Source organism: Vicugna pacos, chromosome 17 (genome assembly GCF_048564905.1).
Source record: "Vicugna pacos chromosome 17, VicPac4, whole genome shotgun sequence".
Classification (NCBI taxonomy): domain Eukaryota; kingdom Metazoa; phylum Chordata; class Mammalia; order Artiodactyla; family Camelidae; genus Vicugna; species Vicugna pacos.
Genome location: NC_133003.1, coordinates 7234270 through 7250290, shown reverse-complemented (window position 1 = coordinate 7250290; position 16021 = coordinate 7234270). Strand labels below are relative to the sequence as shown.

Sequence of the window (16021 nt, the reverse complement as noted above, 5' to 3'; positions counted from 1 at the left end):
CAAGGATTAGTCATTCTTTCCAAACTCATGAAAAGAAGAACACAGCCGGGGATCTCAGGACACTGGTACTAATGTGGTTGGAAAAGGAGTCTGGGTGGGTCTGTGGAAGGCTAATGATTCACTTCAGGACTCCTGGAGTTGCTTTTCTGCTTTGCCATTCTGGGGTAAAACTGTTGTGAATGTTTCCATCTTTGCAGGTAACTGCAACATTTGGATCTCTTAATAATTCTTTTCTTGGGGGAAGGTAACAAGAAGGAAAGAGAGGAGAAGTATTTCTACATGAATTTCACATGAATTTTATTTTCTTCAGAGTGAGATGTATTCTACATATTTTGGGGGACCAACACATGAGTTGGTATTTTTTAATTTCTCACAACTGTTAACAGTTCGTCTTTCATCTACATAATCCAGAAGTCGTATTCCAATGTGTATTACATTGTAAGCTTGGACGCAGTATCTCATCTGTAAAAATAGGGGAAGGGTGATCTGGAATATCTCTCCATCTATTTCTCCTCTGAGGTTCTGTGTAAAATCTGGTCCCTCTCAATAGCTGAAGAAGGAGGTCTTGCTGACTTCTAAAGCACCAGAGCTGAGCAAAAATCTTCCTTGTATTTGTTGGATGAGACATCTGGATGAGTCTCCAGAAGAAGCAAGTTGAAACCCTGGAATATGAGCAAATTAGTAGGAGTCAGTGGAGATGAGACTGGAGAAGGGTGTCAAGCTTAGTTCAGAGGGACTTTGCTTGATATGTTAGATTTGGAACTTCATTCTTCGGGTGATGGAGAATCTTGCATGACCACATTTGTGTTCTAGAATGTTCATTGTGAGGGTTACATGAAGGATGGTGAAAACAGGAGTCAGTGCCACCAAGGAAAACTACCACTATTTTTCAGGTAAGGAATGAGGAGGAATTCTATTTTAAAAGTAGAACGTAGTTGGAAAAATGGGAGGATACCAATTGGATTTTCTGACCGGGGAAGTTCAAGAGAGAGTGAAGTCTGGAACGAGTCTCACTGATGTGAGTGGACAGATGCTCACAGTGACACCCATGGCTTTGTTTATCTAACTTTCTGTGGTTTTTACTGAAAAAAAATTAGACTTTTTCTTCTGAACTCTGCTAACAATTTACTTCAAGGGAGATGTTACTGTTTTTCCCACAATTTTGCCATCATGCCCTTCACTGATTGGTCCAGAAAGACACGTGTAAGGATCATAGAACCCCAAACCCTGGCACACCAAGCCAATCAGAGTCCTTGTCCAGCTGCTGAACTTGGAACCAAAGCAAACTTCAGTAAATCCCTTTTTAGGGATAGAGATTTGCTGTGAGCTGAGTGGGTTTTTTAATTAATTATTATTATTGAGCTATAGTCAGTTACAATATGTCCAGCATCATTTCCCAGTCATGCATATATATACATATAATTGTTTTCATATTTTTTGTCATTAAAGGTTATTAAAAGATATTGAATATAGTTCCCTGTGCTATTTTGTTTTTTTAATCTATGCTATATACATTGGTTAACCTTTGCAAATCTCAGGCTCCCAAATTTATCCCTTCTCACCTTTACCCCCAGTCACCATAAGTTTGTTTACTATGTCTGTGAGTCTGTTTCTGTTTTGTAGATGAGTTCATTAGTGACCTCTTTTTTCTTTTCTTTTCTTTGTTCTTTTAGATTCCACATATAAGTGATATCATATGGTATTTTTCTTTCTCTTTCTGCCTTACTTCATTTAGAATGATGATCTCCAGGTCCATCCATGTTGCTGCAAATGGCATTATCTTATTCTTTTTTACGGCTGGGTAGTATTCCATTGTATAAATATACCACAGCTTCTTTATCCAATCATCTGTCAGTGGACATTTAGGTTGCTTCCATGTCTTGGCTATTGTATATAGTGCTGCTATGAACATTGGGGTTCATGTATCTTTTTTAATTAAGTTTCCCTCCAGATACATGCCCAGGAGTGGGACTGCTGGATCACAGGGTAAGTCTATTTTTAGTCTTTTGAGGAATCTCCATACTGTTTTCCATAATGGCTGCACCAAACTGCATTATCACCAGCAGTGTAGGAGGGTTCCCTTTTCTCCACACTGTCTCCAATTGGCTGAGTGTTTGTGTTCCCCCCACTCCCATTCCTATATTACAGCCTAATGCTCAATGCAATGGTATTTGGAGGCAGGCCTTTGGGAGGTAATTAGTTCATGAGAGTGGAGCCATCATGAATGGGATTTGTGCCCTTTTAAGAAGTGACATGAGCGAGATGATCTCTCTTAGCCATGAAGATACAGCGAGAAGGTGAAGATCTGCAAGCCAGGATGTGAGCTCTCACCAGATCCCCACACCTGCCAAAGCCTTCATGTTAGACTTCCCAGCCTCCAGAACTGTGAGCAATTTTTCATTGTTTGTTATCTAAACCACCCAGTCTATGGTAATTTTGTATTGAACTAAGACAAAGTTTCAAGATACGAGATGATGGAGCTGGTGGCCATGTTCTCCACTGTGTACGAGGAGTCAGTCCAGAGCAAAAGAAATGAAACCAACAAGCAAGGAGAAACAGAGAGGAGAGTCCTGATAATGTTTGAGACCCTGACTTCTGTTTTTCCTGAGGCCCATTTGCATCCCTGTTTCTCCTACCCTGTGATTACACAAATTTCCTTGGATTTCCCGAGACAACACTTTCCCTTTGTGGCCTAGGCCAGTTCAAGTTGAGTTCAGGCACTTGCAATGAAGAGCCTTGACTAACAGAGCAGTTCACTAATTGAGTTGGAGAGAAGCAGAGAGAGGCAAGTATGAGAGAAAGGATTATAAGGTGAGTGTTGGACATTTTAGGGTGAGTTGCTTTGGACACCTGCATGAAGATTTCTAGCAGTCATTTCGTTATGAAGCTGAAGATCAGGCGATACATCACATTCTCCAAGTCATCAAAAATATACTGAAGGATGGATAGATGGAGCACAGGGGATTTTTAGGACAATGAAATTATTCTGTGTGATACTATAGTGGTGGCTACAGGTCATTAATCATTTGTCAAAGCCCATAGAATGTACAAAATCCAGAGTGAACCCTAATGTAAACTAATGGACTTTGGTTGATAATAATGTGTCCATATTGGTTCCTCGATTGTACCAAATATGCCTCACTGATGAGGGATGTTGAGGGTAGGGGAGTATGTATGTGTGGGTGGGGAGGGCTATGTGTGAACTCTGTATTTTCTGCTCAATTCTGCTGTGAACCTGAAACTGCTCTAAAAAATACTAAAGTCTATTAAAACAATACTAAAATAGACAAGTCCAGGTCTGATGTCCTGTAGCATATTGCTAGATACACCCATCAATGTGGATCCTTTTAGGGTGACATTAAGTTGCTACACCTCTGCTCAGTTGAACCAGCATTCAACTTATTCTCACGCTGATTCACAATGGTATCACAAAGCTTTTTTCTAAGAAGCCTGATGAAATCAAGATTGCGTCTTTCTACCACATTCCCCTAATCTTCTAGCTCAGGAGAATCACAGAGACACAGGGTGAACACGCCATTAATTTGACATGACTTGATCTTGGTGAACACAACCCCTAGTGCTGGCTGCAGATCAATGCTGCTGTTTTCTAAATATTCACAAATCCACTGTCAATAATTCATTTTTCTGGCTAAATCATTTGTCCTCATCCAAATCAGTCCAACTGAAAAAGAGCAAGTGGGTGTACTGAATCTTGAATAACTTCCCCACAAATTATAGAACGTTTCCCTTTCAGTTCTACGCAGGGATGGCTCTGGACCTCCCAGCATTCCATAAACTCAATGACGGCTACGAATTGTCCTTGTTGTTCTGCTCAGCCTGGAAGGGTGCTGCTTCAGAAACGCCAAGTTGACCCTCCTCAAGAAAAGGATCTTTTCCTTAATGCCTCCCCAGAGGCTATAGCAGCACACTTGTGCTTCCAAGGCAAAGAAATCTGGGGTGCGGGTATTGGTTCCAACACTTACATGCTGTGTGATCTTGGGAGAGTTGCTTAAATACGCTGAACCAAAATTCTCCACATCTGGAACATAAGAGTGATGATTAATTCCTTAGTACATTTGTGAGACCTAAATGAGATAAGGTGTTGTTTGCTCCTCCCCATCGCAGCCCTGTTCCCATTTACCTGTGCACATCGGTGGTCTCCGTTCCTTTGCATATCGTTGACTTCTCTTTCCTTCTTCCTCCTCTTCCCGTTATTGTCCTCCTCCTCCTCCTCTTCCTCCTCCTCTTCCTCCTCCTCCTCCTTCCTCCTCCTCCTCTTCCTCCTCTTCCTCCTCCTCCTCCTTCCTCCGTCCTCCTTCCTCCTCCTCCTCCTCTTCCTCCTCCTCCTCTTCCTCCTCCTCCTCCTCCTCTTCCTCCTCCTCTTCCTCCTCCTCCTCCTCCTCTTCCTCCTCCTCTTCCTCCTCCTCCTCTTCCTCCTCCTCCTCCTCCTCTTCCTCCTCCTCCTCTTCCTCCTCCTCCTCTTCCTCATCCTCCTCCTTCCTCCTCCTCCTCCTCCTCTTCCTCCTCCTCCTCTTCCTCCTCCTCCTCCTCCTCTTCCTCCTCCTCCTCCTCCTCTTCCTCCTCCTCCTCCTCTTCCTCCTCCTCTTCCTCTTCCTCCTCCTCCTCTTCCTCTTCCTCCTCCTCTTCCTTCCTCCTCCTCTTCCTCCTCCTCCTCTTCCTCCTCCTCCTCCTCCTCTTCCTCCTCCTCTTCCTCCTCCTCCTCTTCCTCCTCCTCCTCCTCCTCTTCCTCCTCCTCCTCTTCCTCCTCCTCCTCTTCCTCATCCTCCTCCTTCCTCCTCCTCCTCCTCCTCTTCCTCCTCCTCCTCTTCCTCCTCCTCCTCCTCTTCCTCCTCCTCCTCCTCCTCTTCCTCCTCCTCCTCCTCTTCCTCCTCCTCTTCCTCTTCCTCCTCCTCCTCTTCCTCTTCCTCCTCCTCTTCCTCCTCCTCTTCCTCCTCCTCCTCTTCCTCCTCCTCCTCCTCCTCTTCCTCCTCCTCCTCTTCCTCATCCTCCTCCTTCCTCCTCCTCCTCCTTCCTCCTCCTCCTCCTTCCTCTTCCTCCCCCTCTCCCTCTCATTGTCCTTCTTCTTTTTTTGGCAAAGAGGGCAATATTTATTTAGTCCAGTGATACAAATACTGAACACTGATTTAACTAAAAACTATGCTATGACTCTACCAGGAGGATGGAAAAGGGATAAGAACTGGGAGTGGGGGAACATCACTGCCTTCTCTTTCCAGCTGCCTATTTAAATTATTTCCTTCCTCTTGGCTGGGCACAGTCCATCCTTATGAAAAAGCTACAACATATTCCTCTGCTAAGAAGGGTTTTTTTTTGTAGGGATGGTTTGAATAATTGGTGACTTTCTTAGGCAGCTAGTCAAGCGAGACCCATGGTCATTTCTGTTTACAGCCCTTGCGAAGTGTTCATTTCTGGGCTGGTTTTCCAGTAACTCCAGGTCCATTAAAACCACACTATATAAGCTACATATACTCTACTAAATATGTTAACAGAGGAAATGACACACGTCTTGATCCCTGTCCCCTTAATGAGGTATTCTTTTCTTTCCAGTGGAGGTCACTCCACAGCTGTCCCCACAAAGCTAAGGCAGCAGGGCCTTGTCACGTAACATGTGACATCAAAGCTCGGGCAAAGATGTGCAAGGATTTTGCTCTCGCCCAAAGAACAGGACAGCTGTGGAGTGACCTCCTGGCCAGCTCTTGCATCTGTCTCCCTCTCTCCTACGCCATTTGCACACCCACAGGAGCACTGTCCTCACCCCCCCGTCCCGTTTTCCACTGTACTGCCCAGACAGGGTTCTAATTTGTACATGTGCCTGTCACTTTGCTGTGTGGGACATTCAGTGGGACTTGAACAAGGCCCCTGGCGACCTGGCCGTGACACACTTTCCCGGAAGTGTTTCTCAGCACCCGTGCCCTTCTTCTGACCATCCTCAAGAGTGGGGTTTTCAGTTTCTCCAGGGCTCCAAGCTTTGCCCTCGTGGTAGGGCCTTTCTGATTAAAACCTCTCTCCTTTTCCCTAACCTCTTTTCGCTTTTGGCCCAATCTGGACATCCTTCCTCTGGGAGTCTTTTTCTGACCCAAGGCTGGGTTAATTGCCCCTCTGTGAATAAACAAACCATAAATCGTGGCATTTCTCACATTATACAGGGACTGCCTTTTCACTTGTCTGGATGAGCCTACTACTGTGGGGACTTGGGGAAAGAGCCTGTCCTTCTTGCTCATCACTGTGTTGTCAACACCCCGCCCAGCACAGCCCAGAACAGGTCCTCAGTAAGTCAGTGTTGAATCAGTGCAGGAAGGAGTGAAATGAGACATTAGGTGGCAGGAGTCAGCATTGAGATACCAATCCCAGCTCTCTGTGAAACATTTGGGACACATTTATACCACAAAATTATGTAATTTATCTGAAATTCAAGTTTAACTGGGCACCCTGGGTATTTTATCCGGCACCCTTACTTGCTAGTTAAATACCTCTTTCTGTAGGTCTGAGAAATAAATGTACTCATTTCAGCAGTTAAATCTTCAACTACTTACTGCCTTAGCATGTCAGTATAGTGAATAATCATGTCAGTATAGTGAATTACCACGTTACAGGTGATGAAGAAATTGTTTCTCTCCCTTTTTCTTTAAACAATGAGGATTGTGGAGATTTTTTTGCTTGAATTCCACTTTTTTTTCTTTTTCTTGTAGGATAGGTAATTAGGTTTATTTATTTTCAGAGGAGGTACTGGGGCTTGAACCCAGGACCTCGTACATGCTAAGCGGGCACTCTACCACTGAGCTACACCCTATTGTTCTGCACACCGTGGTGAGTTACATTCCTAGGGACAGCTGTGACCCTTAGAATTGCTACATCCTAATTATTATACACATTCCATCAAGTCTCATTTGCTGACTCCTTTTAGAATCTCCCGTCTTTAAATGTTACTTTCACTGTTGCACAATCAGTCATTACTGATGTTGAGTAATTAATGAGTAATCTGATTTCCTTTTTTAATTAATACACTATATCTTTCTAATTCATCTTCCCCCATGACTTGTTAGAGATCCTTTTTAAGATGGAATTTATTTCTCAATGAACTAATATGGAATCAAACACTGACAAAGTCAAGTGTGAACATACTCATAATACAAAAAATATCATAACAAGATACAGCTGACAAAGAAGGGAAGCCTCTTTAATACACAGTTGTTTACATAATTTAGTATATTTGAAAATATAATAATTTCTGGATTACTAGGGATTTTGAACCTAAAATGCCACAAAGAAAATCAATGTAATTCCAAAATTATATTCATTCATTAAGAACATTATTAAGGATTTACTGCCATTTAAGGTTTTAACTTAGGATAATTAGAGATATAAAAATGAGTGCCTTCCAGAAAGAAAAGTCTTGTTTAGGGATATGATGTAATCTGGCAAGATAAAAAGTAATTGACAGGAGAGATACAGAAGAAATTCAGCAAGAACTCAGATGATGTCCTTCCAGCTGGAGGAACCAGGTGAGAAAGGCTTTGTTCCTGGTTGTTAGAGATGCACTGGCCTTGCTCCTGGGCCTTCAAGGTGGGGTAAGATTCCAAGATGGATGAGAAGGCTTTGCCGTGCAGAAGGGTCCCTGTGGGCAACGCCCTCCTTCACAACATTCAATTGCTTGAAAATTACGCCCTCTACAGAAGACCTATATTCGAATATACGTAAGTATATGCATGACTGAGACACTGTGCTGCACATCAGAAATTGACACATTGTAACTGACTGTACTTCTATTAAAAAAAAAAAGAATAATAATTTTATTTTTGGCAGAGGGAGGTAGTTAGGTTTATTTATTTTCAAAGGAGGGACTGGTGATTGAAATCAGGACCTTACGCATGCTAAGCATGCACTCTACTGCTTGAGCTATACCGTCCCCTCAATTAATAATAATAATTTTTTAAAAAGACCTAGAGGTGGGTAGGGGAGAGCTCAGTGGTAGAGCGTGTGCTTAGCATGCACGAGGTCCTGGATTTAATCCTCTGTACCGCTATTAAATAAATAGATGAATAGATAAACAAATCTGATTACCTCCCTTCCACCAAAAAAGAAAAAATTTTAAATAAAGAAATATTTAAAAAATTTTTTTTAAAAAGGAAGACCTAGAGCAATGTTCATACAATTGTTAACCGGTTTGAGATCTTCCAAGATGGCGTCAAAAAATGCTAACAGGCCCCTAGGTGTATTTAAGACACCCACTAGGTTGAGAGCGATGACTAGAGCTATGCTGAGAAAATACAGGGTGGGGAGATGCTTATGTCATGGTCGCAGATGACTATATTTAGTAAATTATGGGAGGCCAGCCGTGGAAACAGGAAATGCAAATCCAGTCACCCTGATCTGTATCTCCAAACTCCAGCAAGCTCCGCCCACCGAGTTTTTGTAACTCATCTGACCTCACCTGAACTCACCTGAAAACAAAATCCTGCCTGGACTGCCATGAGGCTACTTACAGTCTTCGCCCAAGTAGCATAAATCTTCCCATGCTTTAATATAGAAATGTTAGTGCCTTTTAGCACAGATGCTGTCCCAGACCTGCTGAGACTATAAATAGTATACAGTACTTACACTGTATGACTTTAAAAAAAAAAAAATCCCAGTCGATTCTGAATTCTGACATCTGGCCCCAGGATTTTGGATGAGTCCTTGGGTCCCACGGTACAAAATGGACCAATCATCACACACAGGATAGAGATATGACCTAACTATACCAGGATGGACATTCGTTCAGTTATTATTTCTAAATTCTCAACTTTTTGCAAATGAAATTAATATTTTTCTAGATAAATAGGTTTCAATAAGTGATCTGGGGACACGAAATTTGTAAGCTGTCTTATGGCGCCTATACCTTCATTGTTATATATTATATACAAAATTATTTGCACTTTATAGTGACAGCAAGACATGACTGAGAGCTCATTAAAAGCAAGTCAGTTTCTTCTTCCTGCCAATCTCTTTCTGTCTCCTGTGTATGGAACCAGTGTAGTCACACAAGGCTTTGTGCTCAGAAAGTGTACTGGGCAGGGTGGCATTTCAAAACACCCGTACAGAAACTCAAGGAATAATGTTTGATTGCATATCTGGACACCCCATGGCCCAGTCAAGTTGACACATAAAATTAACCATCACAGAAGGGAGCCACATGCTTGGAGTTTAATACTCTGTGGCCGCCATCTGGAAATTTCCAATAACCTTATTTTGAAGTTATGTTTTCTAACTGAAGCCCCCAGACATTAGAGAAGGTGCCGGGGTCTTGGAGCCCCACACACCCAAAATCCCAACCCCCCACCCCCAACACCCCACCTCCCGGCCTCCAGAGACCAGTTTCTGTCTTCTGATTCCTGCATCCCTGCTCAGGGGCCATGAAGGCCCATTGCTCCCCGCACTGGACCTGGGCCCCAGAGTGGGAAGGAGGAAGGCAGGCTCCTGGAGGGTCTGCTCTGGTCCTGTGAGCATCGTTGTGTTGAGGTAACGTGACGTTAAATAGCCAAAATGAACAAATGAAGAAAACAACAAAAACCCCAGGATGGATCAAGAGAAAGACTATGGAAGAAAGGAAAGCCATCCTTTTCCTCCCAGACACAAACACATCCACACACACATACACACACACTAGGGCCTTTTTCTTGTTGGTTTTCCTGTGTGGGGTGGTGTGATGGAAGAGAAGAAAAAGTTCAAGAATCAGTTGATTCAAGAGACGTTGTCACCATGGATCATAACTGACTTTTTCCTTTTGCTCCCTTCCCGGTTCCAGACGGCATGTGGTCCTGCTGCTGTTTGTCAGTAGTTCTCATCACCAGCCTTCTGGGTCACGTCCACTCCTGCCAACCTAATCCAGGAATAACCCTCCCATGCTCCTCCTCTTCCTCTGCCACCTCCTCCTTCCTCATCCTCTTCCATCACCACTGCCACCTCCACTGTCACGCCATGAAGAATTGTCACACCAGACATCACATCGGGTGCTTCGGGTGTCATTCGGCATCTTCCTCACAGCCACCTGCAAGGAGGGTGGGGTCACCTTCACTCTGCAGATGAGGACTCAGCGGCTGGGGATCTGCATGGGCTCTCCTGCCAGGAAGTGATAAGGCTGGGGCCACACCTGGCTGTGCTCTTTCCACGGAACCTCCGCGTGTACCGTCACAGCCTCCTAACTTATATGGCTCATCTCGTCTTCAAAAACAAGTCCAAACCTTTTTGTCTGGCATGCAGGGCCTCTGTCACATAGTTCCAGCTAATTTCCTATCTTCTCTTGGGTTACTCCCACATTCGTCAGGTCTCTTTAGGTTGCCAGGGACAGAAATGCAACCTTTTGAAAACGCAAGAGAAATTGATTGCTTCCTGTAACTGGAAAGTCCAAGGTGGGTGGGGAGTTTTGCTCCAGGCACAGGTGGTTCCAAGATTCAGCTCTGTCCTCTGGATGCTTTCTTCCCTCTGGGTTCTTCATCCTTCCAAGCTGGCTTAATTCTTAGCCCACCTCCTTCTCTATGACGGCAGGGATGGGCATGCCTACGGCAAAGCTAAATTTACAGTGTCTTCATACCTGGCAATCTCTTCCTGTATCTTACTTAATCTTCCCAAAGGAGTCTGCCTGGCTCTGCTTCAGAGAAGTTAACCTAATTACCCCCTCCCCCAAACAAAAACAAAAAACAAACAAAAAGAAGTGAAACACATCACTTCTACTCACATTCTATTGGTCCAAACTTAATCACAGGTCTTACCTAGATGCAAGGGAGGCTGGAAAATGCGGTCCTTGATTCACCTGCCACGTCCTTAGCTAAAAGTGAAAGGGGTCTTTTACTGGAGGAAGGAAAGACTGTATAATGGTAGAACCAGTAGCAAGTAAAATAGAGATGAAATAAAGGTGGGATGGAGAAAAATACATTTGCTCCATCTATTGATCAGTTACGGAAGCAGAAGCCTTAGCGGGAGTTTTCCAAATTGTTAAATTTAAAAATGCTTCTCTTCTGACCTTTAAGTGTCTTTTTGTACCAAGTCCCTCTTCTGTCCTTTTCATCTCATTGTTCCTCCTAGCGAGGAGCTAGGCTCTTCATCCTAGCGCTCTTGAGGAGCTAACACACCTAACTAGATGAGGACATGGACAAAGGTTAGTTCAATCACTTGGCACACGTTTGTTCAGTCCTGCTATATGTGAAGCACTGTTCTGGATGCTTGGACACATCAAGGAACAAAACCACTACCCTGCCTTGGGTAGCTCCTGTTCTGGTAGGGGGTGGGGCATACACATTAAAAAAGAAGCTTTCATTTCTATGGAAACAAAGCTAATTGTATCTCAGACAATACTTTAAACTTCTAGGGGATGAAGATGACATCCCTGGTCGATAGCCCTATAAGGGTGTGTATCATACACTTGTGCTGTCCAGACATTTGTTGGAAGATTTTTTTTTTTTTTTTGAGCAGAGAAAGATCTATTGCAGGGCCAAACCCCAAACTCCCTGAAGGGTTTCAGCAAAGCATATTTAAAGGCCAGGTAAGGGAAGAGGGTATCAGGTACGTGATCAGCTCGTGCACAATTCTCTGATTGGCTGTGTTGGAAGATTCTTTTTTTTCTTTAATAAGATGATTCCTAAAAATTTATATCTCTAAACCACTTAAGCACTAAACTCCATCCTTTATCCAGTTGCCTCAAGAAGTCTACACTTGAATGTCTACCAGGTGTCTCATATTTAATTGATTCAAATCTGATGCTCTCATCTTCCCCCAACCTGCTTTCCCCACAGTGTTTCCCATCTCAGTAACTGTAACTCTATCCTTTGTGCTGGAAGATTCTTAACAATGTAAGTAAATATCTCTCGGTAGTCCTTTGGATCAAATATTATTTGAGCAAAAAAATTGGCAACTTTGATTCATTTTTCCCTCCAATCAACTGGATCCATGTAGACAGCAGGACTTGGAGATGTATTAGAAACCTAAGTAGCTTAAACAAACAAACAAAATAAAGGGTGATGGTGATAATTTTTTAAAAGGATTCTGGGGTAGCCTGAGCCTTAAGACAAGCTGAATGATCCTAGGGAAAGATGGAACTAAAAACTCAAAAACAGCCGGTACTTTCTCAGTCTCGCCTCTCCAACTATGAGTTCAGTTTATATTTCAGGCTCTGGGCAACATTCTTTGACAAAAGGTGCAGAAACAGCCAGACTAAGCCGAGAAAACAGAGCACAGGGTTAAAGTCAAAGGAACAGATCTAATATGGAGTCAGATTGGTTCTTTTCTATTACAGTTTTAAAGAAGGGGAAAGACACCATCTGCCACAGTCAGATTCCATGTCTTCACTTTTTTGAGAGGTTAACAGGTTAATCAAGCAAAAATTCACAGTCAAGACTGTGCGCTGTCTTTGTTTTGTTTTAGAAAAGTTTTTGGTGTACACATCTTTCAAGTGCATGTGCCTACGGCAAACGGGCAGCTCAGGAAGTTCTGCAATATCCACAGATAATTATCTTGAAAGCAAAAAAACGGAGACATTAATGTGAAAAGTATTCTGCAAACAATTGAGCCTTTTATTTTAAAATGTCAAGGTCCCAGAAAAAGAGCTGCAAGTTTACAATCTTGGTGTTTTCCATTGGCTGCTGAGGTGTATTATAAGTTCTTCTCCCCAAAGTGAGAATGTTCTGAATCAAATAATTCTTCTTCCTTCCATTATGACTTGTCATAGAGTGACATTAGAGTTGCGTTTTATTCGTTTTTCTGCCAAGGATTTGTGTAGGTTGGCTGACGTTTGGAATGTGAGGGCAGGGGCCCTGTTTTTCACACAGAAAGGTCCCACACTGACTTTGAAAAGTTAAAGCTCTTTTCACTTTTGCAATCTCTCTGCTTACTGAAAGGGAAACTCGAATGCCTGTCATCAGATGCCTTCCCTGAATCAAATCTTGTCCAGCTGTCCACAGCTCAAAATCTGTTCATTTGTCTCGTGACCACCTGTTATTTTTCAGTCCCTGTAAGTGGCTTGATTGGTCAGTCAATATCACTGACATAAAAATTAGCTGTCGGAGCAGCTAAGGATACCATCAACAAAACAAAAAGACAACCCACAGAATGGAGGAAAATATTTGCAAATGATGTGACTGACAAGAGACTAATTTCTAAGACATACAAACAGCTCATACAGCTTAATATCAAACAAACAAGTAACCCAATCAAAAAATGAGCAGAAGACCTAGACCTAGACATCTCTCCAAAGACATCCAGATGGCCAGAAGCACGTGAAAAGCTGCTCAACATCACTTATTGTTAGAGAGATTAAATCAAAACCACAGTGAGATATCGCCTCACACCAGTCAGACTGGCCATCATTAAAAAGTCTACAAAGGATAAATGCTGGAGAGGGTGTGGAGAAAAGGGAACCTCCCTACACTGTTGGTGGGAATATAAATTGGTGCAGCCACCATGGAGGACAGTATGGAGGTTCCTTAAAAAACTAAAAGCAGACTTCCCATATGATCCAGCAATCCCACTCCTGGGCATATATCCAGAGAAAAATATAATTAAAAAAGACACATGCATCCCAATGTTCATAGCAACACTACTTACAGTAGTCAAAGCATGGAAACAATCCAAATGTCCACTGACAGATGACTGGATAAAGAAGTTGTGGTATATTTATACACAATGGAATACTACTCAGCCATAAAAACTGACAACATAATGCCATTTGCAGCAACATGAATGGACCTGGAGATCATCATTCTAAGTGAAGTAAGCCAGAAAGAGAAAAATGCCACATGATATCACTTATATGTGGAATCTAAGTAAAGGGGCACAAATGAACTTATCTTCAAAACAGAAACAGACTCAAACATAGAGAACAAACTTATGGTTACCTGGTGTTAAAGAGGGTGGGAAGGAATAAACTGGAAATTCAAAAATTGCACCTCTTGGGGAGTGATGGAAATGTTAGCTATCTTAATTGTGGCAGTGGTTTCATTGGTGTAGATATGTATCAAAATTCGTCAGATCATACATCTGAAATGTGTGTAGTTGACTGTAGACTGTACAGGAACCATACCACAATAAAGGTATTTAAAATAAACAAAACAAAACTAGCTGTGGGGGTGGCCCAAACTGATCGCAGTTTTCCAAGTGGGTGGTGTTTGGCACGTGGTCCCCGCATGGCACTGGGACCTTGTAAAAGGTTCCCTGCTGTAAAATTCTGAGTGATCTCCAAGCCCTTTCCAGGAATAAATGGTGCCCAGCAGAGCACTGAGGGGAGAGACATCCGGAAGACGGCCTTCCAAATCCAGGACAGTCTTTTGGATTCCAGAATTATTCAGTGGTTTTGGCAGCCCCACCTCCTCCCCACCCAGGCTGCGGAGCCGGTGAGGGGGCAGCACACGGAGCCTGGTTAACACCCCCAGCTCCAGCCTCCTCCAGCCAGCCAGACGACCAACAGGCAGTTGTCTGTTTTTACTTCCTCTGAACTTGACTTCCGTTGATCTCAATCACATCCTCGAGACTTAGTTCTCTTCCTCTTTCCCACTGTTATTTATAAATTTATACTTGCTTACAAGAAAAGAACGGCTGCTGCACTGAACTCCCAGGTGCCTTCCGAGCATCAGAGACGTCCGTTGTAACTGACAAGGGACTAATTTCCAAATATACAAACAGCTCATACAGCTGAATATCAGAAAAACAAGCAACCCGATCCAAAAGTGGGCAGAAGACCTAACTGGACATCTCTCCCAAGACATCCAGATGGCCAGAGCACAGGAAAAGATGCTCCTCTTTCTGTTCAGCCTTTTTCAGCCGTTACCCCTCCCCCCCCACCCCCACTGAGAAGACCAACAGCAGGAAGGCGGTGACTCAAACCCAGAACCCAAGAAACAAACACCCATTAATGACTCACCTGCTGGAATCCGGGCGATTCAGAGACTTTCCTTTGCTTAAAAACGCGTATGCAAACAACACTCAAGCTTCCCATCCGCATGAGACCGGGGACTCTGCTGAGGTGGCTGGGAGTCAGGGATGTGTCACCGACACAAACACGGAGTTTACTGGGTCAGTAGATGCAGGGCAGCCGGGACTCGAATTTCCTTTCTGTGTTTCAAACTCCTACTGGAGAAAAATCCGATATATCCTAAGTGAGTCAGTTGTGAGTGTTTCTATTTCTGGGTAAGGCGTTGAGTCACACCCCTCTCCCTCTCCCCTGCTGATTTTCATTGTGATTTTAATTAGCAAGCCGGTCCTCTGATGGGAGGTGTGGCCTTTCAACCAAAGGAGAGCTTCCTGGCTGTGGGGTCCTCGGATGGCCACTTGGCTCTTCTAACGATAAAATAATTGTTTTTCTTTGGTACTTTGCAGAAGTTCAAAGGGCTTTACGGAACCTTAACCCTGAGGGCTCCTGGTTTATATTTAGATGAGAAAATGAGTAAAGATGGGAATTTTGTGGCAAAGGGCTTTGAAACCCTGAGATGAAAGGGAACCCCTAAAGAGAAATTCACCTCATTTATTTTGTAAGTGGTACTTTGCATGCATGTGTGGACAGATGTAATTTGAGGCAACTCGAATTAAGAGCCTCCTCATCACTCTGCCCGTGACCCGCCCTGACTCCAGCGGAATTGAAGAACCTCTTTTTCTTTCCACTTTTCTATTTCCCAAGCCAGGGCCTGTCCGGGAGGCCCCGATTCAGGCTTATAATTAACTCTGGGCGCTGACTCTGGGCCTGGACCCTCCTGTGGCTGGGCCTCCCTGGAGGAATCCAGATACAGTGCAGAAAGGGGAAAGGAAGGGGCGGGGGCGAGAGGCCCAGCTTGGTTTTCTCCCGCATCCTTTGCATTCTTCATTGCATTCCTGAATCCCAATGCACACCTGGCAGGAGCAAGGCTCATATTAGCTGGAGTGCACTGGTGTTACTATTCATACCGCTACTATATTGAAATACGCCTATACTGACTTGTAAATACACTCGACCCTTGAACAACACAGGTTGGAACTGCACAGGTCTACTGATTTTTTCCATCAG

The 16021-nt window shown here is 43.6% G+C and overlaps 1 long non-coding RNA gene across 1 annotated transcript; it reads right to left on the bottom strand.

Annotated features, from left to right (window-relative positions):
• Positions 1-272: 272 nt before the first annotated feature.
• Positions 273-15186, bottom strand: LOC140686543 (uncharacterized). Its single transcript, XR_012060366.1, has 3 exons — positions 14906-15186; positions 3984-4039; positions 273-662 (listed from the first exon to the last, which is right to left on the bottom strand). It is a non-coding gene; the product is annotated as an uncharacterized lncRNA (long non-coding RNA).
• Positions 15187-16021: the final 835 nt, after the last annotated feature.